Raw genomic sequence first — 10175 nt, 5'->3', positions numbered from 1 at the left:
AGCACAGATTCACATAAACGAGTGTGAATTAAGAGAGAAAGAGGGATTGGGTGACCTTATTGAGGACGCATTCTCGCAATTAATTCATGAGACTGAGGCACTTGTCTTGGTCATATGGAGATTGAGCGATGCTATTAAGCAGATCCAGAGCATCCTGACAAGTTAATAAATTAATAATTCAGACTACAATTTAATCGCAAAATCAACTGCCAAACTTCCTAAAATCCACAATATATAGAAGTGACAATACAAAAGATCACAAACATAGAGAGTCAAGTTATATGAGAAAAAAAAAAATCAAACTACTGGCAACTTCTTACCAGACCCAGAAATACAAAAAGCCAATCGTTTATCTGTCGATCCTTCTTCGTTGTCTCCAGCTAATCCTTGCACTGGATATATGAAAAGCAACCTGATCAATAAAATTTAGAAATAAGGAAAATCAAACCAAATCAAAACCGAAACATTCATATCAAAACAAAGCACATAAATGTTACTGAAAATCATATATCTCTCCTCCAATCACAATGATCCTCAAATTTGATTTACTTTACAACAACATACAAATGAAACACAAAGAAGTGAACGATCAAACCGAGTGAGTGGGTAGTGAAAAAATTACAAGAATCTGACAGAAACAATTTTACATCAGAAAAACTTGTTATACTGGCTAGTGAGAATCCTTCAGATTTGAATACAGACCATAAAGGGAGTACTGACCAAGGTTCTGTGCTTCATACCATGAGTTCAGAAAGGATAGGTGCTTATCCGTGCAAGAAAATGCCAATTGGATCCTGAGGCTGCAATCCACAGTGCCTCCATGGGTTTTGCAGCTGTTTGTCTTGATTGCACAGTCCCGATTGTGCAGGCAAATGAAGATGGAGACAGTGTAGGTACTATTGGCAACAAAAGCCACAGTAGACCTTGCAGCATATTTATGCCCAGCAAAAGCAACCATATATCCCCCATAATTATCCTGCAAATTCAAAATCACAAACCACAAAAAATCGATGGAATTCAAAACAAGCCAACATTAACTTAACTACAATCTGATACTTTCAGTGCTAAGCTTACAAAACTGAGACCAACATTTTGCAATTATCAATATCAAAATCAACATTAACCCTAAACCCATCAAATCCCCGTAGCGATTCACAAAATTAAAGGATCACCAAAACGAAATGCAATGGTTTAGAGAGAGAGAGAGAGAGAACGGACCGGAGCGAAAGAGGAGTTGACGGAGAGGGCGAGAGTCTAGTGTCGTACGGAGACAACTGGGAGGTGGAGTTAGCGCCGTAACGGGAGGCGAAGGCGATCCCGAAGCTGAAGCCGTCAGACCTGGCGACCTTGGTGTCGGAGCACGGGAGTAGATTTAAATCAACATCATCTTTCCGAAAGAAAATCTCAATAGCTCGAAATTCAAATAACTCGATGAATTAATAGGAGCAGAGGAGAAGATTGAGTCGGAGTCGATGGGTATGAGTCGGAGAATATTTGAGTCAGAGTCGGAGTGAGAGAAGAACAACATGGGTGTCACAATATCCATCTTTCATTCTTTCATTCACAATTTGGGAATTGGGAGCGCGCCTATAATTTTTTGGAGACCGCTAAGTTGCCGCTTGAAAATTCACCAAGGAAAAATGTAAAATAGTTGGTCACTAATTGCAAAACGACAACGTTTCCCTACAAGTGTCATTAAACTTGCAGCGGCCAAACATAACCTGGTCCCTATCAATTATAGTTTTGGTCACTAACATAAAATAATTAGGCGGGAGTTGGAAAAAATTTAGCGCTGACTATTTTAGTGACCAATGGGTAATGTTGGTCATTAATTCTATTCTTTTAGTGACCAATTATAAGTTGGTCACTATGATTTGGTCACTAATGTCTATATTTGTTGTAGTGCGTCGTCTCTCACACACATCTGCCGTCTCCTCACCCAGACCACCGCCGTCTCCTCACTGCTGATACCTTGATCTACCTAGACGTGCGTGAGTTCCTCGGAGACTCCGCTAGCGGCGGCAAATCCTGCGGCCGTAGCTCGTCCATCTCCAAATCCATGTCCAACGACAAGTCGTCGGATGCTCTCTGCTTGTGTAGGAACCTCCCTATCAGCTTCGACGGCAAATCCTCCTCCTCCAAGTCTTCGCCGCCATCTTCTTCTTCCAACCAAACTCAAATTCCCCACCGGAGCAGACATTGCTCCGGTCGTCCTTCTAAAAATCGATACTGGACTCTCGCTAAATCCCGGCGCCTAGTTTTGTGGGGTCGGCTTCTGTAGTGGTGGAGGAAGCGCCGCCCTCGTCTATCTTGACGAAGACCTCGTGGCGGTCGGAGCAATCAACGGCGCTCATTGCATGTTGTTCGTTGTGGTGATTCAGTAAAATGGGGAGCTTCTCATGGTTGTTGTGGTCTGCTTCGGCAGAGATGTGTTTACTGGAGCTAAGAGATTTGAAGGATTTCTTGAGTGAGAAATCCATCCCAGGCTGACAGCTATAGCAACTCCGGCTAATAAAATACTCACTGTTATTCTATAATATTATAATATAAAAGCGTAACGTCAGGGAAGTCGCTGGTGTTTGGAATCTGAGATATGATAAAAGAAGAAGGTCTGGTTTGAATATTCCTAATATGATTATTAGGAGGCAATAATATGAGTATTGGGGGGCAATAATATGCATATAAATTGATCAATTGTGCCTGTAGTGTATTCATTTTGGTTTTGGGAGTTTATGCAATCACTGGAGGGCAATAATATGATTATTGGGAGGCAATAATATGAGTATTGGGGGGGCAATAATATGATTACTGGGGGGGCAATAATATGGTTACTAGGTATTATTAGGGGGCAATAAATTCAGACGCTGGAATCTGGTCACCAGTCCGGTAGCCAGATTCCGGATTCCGGTCACCAGTCTGGTAGCCAGATTCGGGATTCCGGTCACTCGACAGCGGCCGGCCACTGGTCACCGGAGCACAGCAAGGTGGAGGATGACTTTTCTCTCTAAGTGAGAAAGAAGGAGAGGGCAAAAAAGTGCCAAAAATGAATAAATTAAATAAAAAAGAATTAATTGGGTTGTAGGGAAATATTCCCTTAGAGTGTTTTGGGTAAATGGGGTTAAAAAACTGTTAGTGGAGCAAGTGGGCAATTTTGTTGTTGAAATTGGGTAAATGATCATTTCCCCAAGCAAATATTCTTCTTACCTTCCCCATTAATATAACATTCAATAATTTTTTTTTAGAATTTCCTTATATTACCTATAAAATTTTATAATTTACCTAAAATAATTAAGTAAAGATAATTAATTTCTATATATGGCCCTATCATTTAATACAATAGGACGTTCAAAACAATTTGATTTGAAATTTCCTTATAATTCATTGAATATTTTGGTGTAGTTATTACTAATTAAGATCCAAGATCAACTCATTTTAATTATTTTTAATTGACATATATATTATTTGTTGAGAACCAAAGTCTTTTCTAGAACTACTGATATTGCAAAAAAAATTAAAAAACTATGATCTTGATTATAATTGTCTACTTGTTCGGCCCCTCTAAGAATCACTTTCTCGTTCCGCCACAAAACTATACCAAAAATGTAGGCAGCTCCCTCACAAAATTCTTCGTGGTTGAATGGATAGAGATAAAAAAAAAAAAAAAAAAAAAGGAACAAAAAATGTAGAAAATACAAATTTAATTGTTCAAGGGTGTTTTGGTAAAATTAAGAAGGTGTACTTAGCTTTTTAAGTATTCAAAAAATTAAATTCGAGGTTTAATAAGTAAGAGAGGTCAAAATATCAAATTTGGAGGTCCAACTAGAACCCCTTACTTTAAACTACAGAAAGACCGCACTTAGAAAAACTACAGAATACTTTTTAGTGCTGTCTTAATGACCGAATTAAAATACGCTCCATATTGCTTCATTCCTTAACTGCACCATAATTACCTTCTTCTTGCGGCACCATTATAATTGACTTGCTCTTAAATTATGCAATATTTTCTTTAATGCCTTCAAACTCAATTAAATCTTGACATTGTTAAAGTAAATCCTGAATATGTGTTTGGTCCAAACTCTAGGTTACTTGACTTAGTTGTAATAGGGTTTTGAATTAGAGATATTCTCGGAGATATTAATAGATATCCGATTAATTGTACGATTATCTTTCCTTGTACAACTCTGATTCTATCACTATGCCAAAAATGTCATCAGACGACAGACATCAGACAACAGAATGCTGATTTTCTGTTGTCTGAGTTTTTCAGACGACAGATAAATTAAATGTGTTGTCTGATTATACTGAAAAACAATACATTTTTCATTTTCAATATATGATCATATTCAGACAACATATATATGTTGTTGTAAAAGATTGAAAATTTTCATATCAAACCCAAATAATTCCCTCCAAGAAATTGAAGTCCTTTCCCTTTCAAAATCTCAAAACCCAGGCTGACTAGTCAACGGGGGTGATATTCAGACAACACAATTTCTTAATTGTGTTGTCTGAGTAAGCTGTGTTTGACTTCTTCTTTTTTTAAACTCTTTTTTGGCACACAAAACCCTCGACAATACCCACTCGCTCTCAGTCTCAGCAACCATTAGCCCTGTCTAAGTTTCTATCCCCTCTTTCACCAGCAACTAAAAACTCGGAAGCTCACGCACATCCAAGCTATCGAGGAAGGAAAGCGTAGCAATAATACCTAAATGTCGGCCTTCTTTCAGATCTGAGAATCCTTACCCAAACCTTGTTCTTAGTCTCTCGTTCAACCCCAGTCCTTGTTCATCTTTTATGCTCCTCGATTTTCTGATCAAATTCGATAACGCTTAATGGAGCCGATGCCATCCTCCTCCTTCCTTGCCATCCTCGAGAAGAAAACCACCCAAATCAATCTCTACCACCCATTCCGCAACTACATCGCTTTCAATTGCTCTAACCCGAGCCATGCAGGTTAGATTTGCACTGTAATTTATCATCCTTCTTCTTCAATTCAACAAGAAATTCTTTGAATTTGTAGATTTTAGTTTGTTTACGTTTCTAGGGTTTCAATCCCAAATTTCAATTGATTGAATCGATCTGTTTATGTTTCTAGCATATCAAAGGAGCTCAAGAAACAAATTGGCTCATCACAAATTGGTAATCCTTCTCTTCTTCTCTGCTATTGTTGGTAATGGCCTAATGGGTACACCCAATTGGGGTCTTTTTTTAGGTTTCTCTCAAATCTGGGGATGAACTCGCCAGTCAGTATCATACTCGATCGTTCTCGATCATTTTCACCCCATATTACAAACGATCGACTTTTGATCCAACCTTGAATCTCTTTACTGGCCTGGTTCTTATCTTGTTCGCTTCTGAGATCAAGAGCGGAGCAAACCCAAACTAGATTACATTCATTCATCGGGTTTCCATCAGTTGAGGTAAATCACGATCTCCTTCCAATTCTATACCATTTAGATATGAAACAATATGATTGTGCGATTGACAGATGAGAAATTTTAGTTTTGTGGGTAATGGTTTCAAACTTTCAATTTGTTCAGTGACATGTTGTGATTTCTTTAATTTAGTTCTAGTTAATTTAGCTCTTATATCAACAAATCAGTTTTGCCCAACTTTTGATTTACTGCAATCAGTCTTCTTATATCATATCTAAATGTTATAGATCGATAAGCTAATTTAATATCAAAGTCTACTTTATAAATCAGTTCTAGGGTGTTTAACCATCCACATGCTTAATTTGATGTCTTTGCATTTCTAGGAAAATCACTAGTCTATTCATCTTTTACTTTACTGCAGTCAATATATAATTGGACTTGAAGGTCTTCTGTTTTGTTTTTAATACAATGAATTGCGGCACCAATTGGTTAAATTGTGGAAGGACATTTGCATTTGTAGCTTTGGAAAATCTAACCATGGACTTGGTAAAGTAGGTTTCTCAATGGATAGTTCGTAGTTCCATCGAGTTAGTTTTATGCACAGAAAATAGCAAGTGAAATGACTAATAAGGTTTTGATGCCCATTGTCTGTGGAGTAATGTGTTAGTGTTAAACCAAATTCTTTGTTAATGAAAAGGGCATAGTAAAATTCTTTCATGTGTGATGTAGCAAATAGGTGGAACACATGCAGATAGGTTGAAAGAGAATGGATACAGGATAAATCTTTTGGACCTAGTCGATTACAATTGTGCTTTACTTGTAGTTTCCTTCTCTCTTTTGGTGGAGTATTACTACCGAATGATCTTCTGATTCTTCTCAGCTAATGTGATTATGTTCTGTTTGTGTAGAGAACCAGTCACCCAACCCACTATCATGTTCTTTTTAATGAGAACAAGTTCAGTGCTGATGCCTTGCAGATTCTCACCAACAATTTGTGCTACACGTAAGTATAGCATGATCTCAATTCTTGCTTATTACCCACTTTATTGATGTGTAAACTAAACCCGTTAATATCCTAGTATTATTTAAAGAATATAATGTAACCTATATTATGCAAGTCAAGAAGATTATAACAGGTTGAGGCCTCTTAGTTACAGAGGAGCTGATATTTTTCTTCTTGCCTTTTCTCTCATAAGTAGGCCTAGCTATGAGAACATATCAAAGAAAGTAAACTCCTTTTTCTCTACCAAGATTCTACCCTAAACTCAAACAGATTCTGGATTTCAATTTGATTTGTTTTCAGGTTTTGTTGATCTCCAGACTTCAACCCAAAAATTGTTGTAGTATCACAAAAAAAAAGTCCAGGTATACTCTAAAGTTCCACATATAATATTAAATATATTCCTCTCACAATTGTAGGAAACTAGGAATTTATCAAAGCTCTTGCCGTGATTATGTCTAGCTTGTTGTTACTTTCTTAAGGTTTCTGTGTTGTACATATCCAAAATAGCAATTTTCTTGGTCTGATATTGATGTGTTTGACCCAAGGATTAGGACTCTGGAAATTAAGACTTATCTTCTTGTTACATTTTAAAAGTTTCTATGTTATTTCTATCTGAGTTTTATCTTGTTCTTGCTTTTGTCAGCTGAGTTCTAATTTTCAATTTTGTTTTGCTTTTGTCTTGGTTTGTTTCCAGGTTTTGTTAATCTATAGACTTCAACTCAGAACTTGCTTTAGTATTACACAAAAGTGTCTAGCTATGCTCTAATATTATGGGTCGTCAACGGGCCGGGCCGGGCCGGTCCGGGCCTTGCTATATTTTTAAATAATTGTGGGCCGGGCCGGGCTGGGCTTTATTAAAAATCAAAGGATCCAAGCCCGTCCATATAAAGCGGGCATTGCGGGCTTTTTCGGGCCGGGCCGGGCTTAGCCTTGCGGGCTTTTTTTGGGCCGGGCCTTGCGGGCTTTATTTATAAATAAATATTTAAAGACACAAGTATTTTTTTTTTTAATCAAGCTTTGGAAATTCAATGGATAATGATCAAATACAACCAAAGATAACAATCTATATAACTATATTGTACCAAAAAAAATCTATATTTATATATAGATACTAATTTGTTGATAAATAAATTTTTAAAGACACTAATTTTTTATAAATCTATATTTATACATCATACACTCCAAAGAGCTACATATAGCAATTCAAAGAAAATGAGAAACCGACCGTTGGATGAGTTTATTACAATAAATTATGAGTGTGGTAAAAAATTTAGCCAATTTCACCATATTTTTGAATCCGATCGGATTGGTCAACCGTAGTCACTTATATGTTTTAGTGGTTGACCGATGACTTGGCAACCGCGAAACGTGCTTATTTTTTCACATCACGTTTGTATATATTCCATCGATGGATGTGCGTGGACATAAGATAAAAAAAATTAATTTTAATTACAAACACATTGGACTATACTAATTTTATTCCTAAAGTTATATGACTTATACATTGCATTTAAATTGTTTAAGTTCATTCTAAAGCAACCATGAAGTGGAAAATGAATTCGGAGAAACCAACCGCTTGATGGAGAGATTGTAATGTTTCATGGTGGTTGTAGAAAATCCAGCCAATTTGGTTCACGTTTCGAATTCGATCAACTAGGTCAAACGTAGTTACTCTTATAAACCTATATTTATATATCATACACTCCAAAGAGCAACCCCTATCAATTCAAAGAAAATGGAAAAACCGACCGTTGGATGAGTTTATTACAATAAATTATGAGTGTAGTAAAAAATTTAGCCAATTTCACCATAGTTTCGAATCCGATCAGATTGGTCAACCGTAGTCACTTATATGCTTTATTGGTTGACCGATGCCGTGACAACCGCGAAACGTGCTTATTTTTTCACATCACGTTTGTATATATTCCATCAATGGATGTGCATGGACATAAGATAAAAAAAATTAATTTTAATTACAAACACATTGGTCTATACCAATTTTATTTCTAAAGTTGTATGACTTATACATTGCATTTAAATTGTTTAGGTTCATTCTAAAGCAACCATGAAGTAGAAAATGAATTCGGAGAAACCAACCGCTCGATGGAGAGATTGTAATTTTTTATGGTGATTGTAGAAAATCCAGCCAATTTGGTTATCGTTTCGAATTCGATCAACTAGATCAAACGTAGTTACTCATATAAATCTATATTTATATATCATACACTCCAAAGAGCAACCCCTATCAATTCAAAGAAAATGGAAAAACTGACCGTTGGATGAGTTTATTACAATAAATTATGAGTGTGGTAAAAAATTTAGCCAATTTCACCATAATTTTGAATCCGATCGGATTGGTCAACCGTAGTCACTTATATGTTTTATTGGTTGACCGATGCCGTGACAACTGCGAAACGTGCTTATTTTTCCACATCACGTTTGTATATATTCCATCAATGGATGTGTGTGGATATAAGATAAAAAAAATTAATTTTAATTACAAACACATTGGTCTATACCAATTTTATTCCTATAGTTGTATGACTTATACATTGCATTTAAATTGTTTAGGTTCATTCTAAAGCAGCCATGAAGTAGAAAATGAATTCGGAGAAACCAACCGCTCGATGGAGAGATTGTAATGTTTTATGGTGGTTGTAGAAAATTCAGCCAATTTGGTTCTCGTTTCGAATTCGATCAACTAGGTCAAACGTAGTTACTCTTATAAACCTATATTTATATATCATACACTCCAAAGAGCAACCCCTATCAATTCAAAGAAAATGGAAAAACCGACCGTTGGATGAGTTTATTACAATAGATTATGAGTGTGGTAAAAAATTTAGCCAATTTCACCATATTTTCGAATCCGATCGGATTGGTCAACCGATATGTAGAATATATATATGCACATATTTTATATAGAAGTATAATAGTATAAGAACTTCCACACACACACACACACACACACACACACACACATATATATATATATATATATCTCTCTCTCTCTCTCTCTCTATACACACACACACATATATGATATATATCTATATATCTCTCTCTCTCTCTATATATATATATATAAACACACACACACACACACACACACACATATATATATATATAAACACACACACATATATGATATATTGATATATATATATATATAGATATATATATATATATATCTTTCTATATGACTATATATATATATATATATATATCTATATAAACACACACACAAATATATATCTATATGTGTCTATATATATATATATATATATATATTTATAAACACACACACACATATAGATATATCTATATATATAACACACACACACACATACATATATATATATATTAATATATATATATATATAAACACACACACACACACACACACACATATATATATATATATATTATTTTGCGGGCTTTTACGGGCCGGGCCTATGGGCCAGGCCGGGTTTTTGCGGGCTTTTTTGCCGGCCTCCATCGGCCCACCAAGGCGGGCTTTTGCGGGTTTTTTGACGGGACGGGCCAGGCCAAAAGCCCTGCGGGCCGGCGGGCCTCCATCGGCCCACTTGATCCGCGGGCTTTTTGATGAGGCCTATCTAATATTCCACATATAGTATATTATATGTTCCTCTTTCTTTTTTCTTTTTTTGCATGGTTTAGGGTACCTAAGACCTGTAGTGTCAAAACACCATGGTAATGGACATGTATATAAAACAAAAATAGAAACATTATATGAGTTTGGATATGTAAAGTGATTCTTAATGCATATTTGCAAA

Source organism: Rosa chinensis, chromosome 3 (genome assembly GCF_002994745.2).
Source record: "Rosa chinensis cultivar Old Blush chromosome 3, RchiOBHm-V2, whole genome shotgun sequence".
NCBI classification, from domain to species: Eukaryota; Viridiplantae; Streptophyta; class Magnoliopsida; order Rosales; family Rosaceae; genus Rosa; species Rosa chinensis.
Note: the sequence above shows the minus strand (reverse complement) of the source record.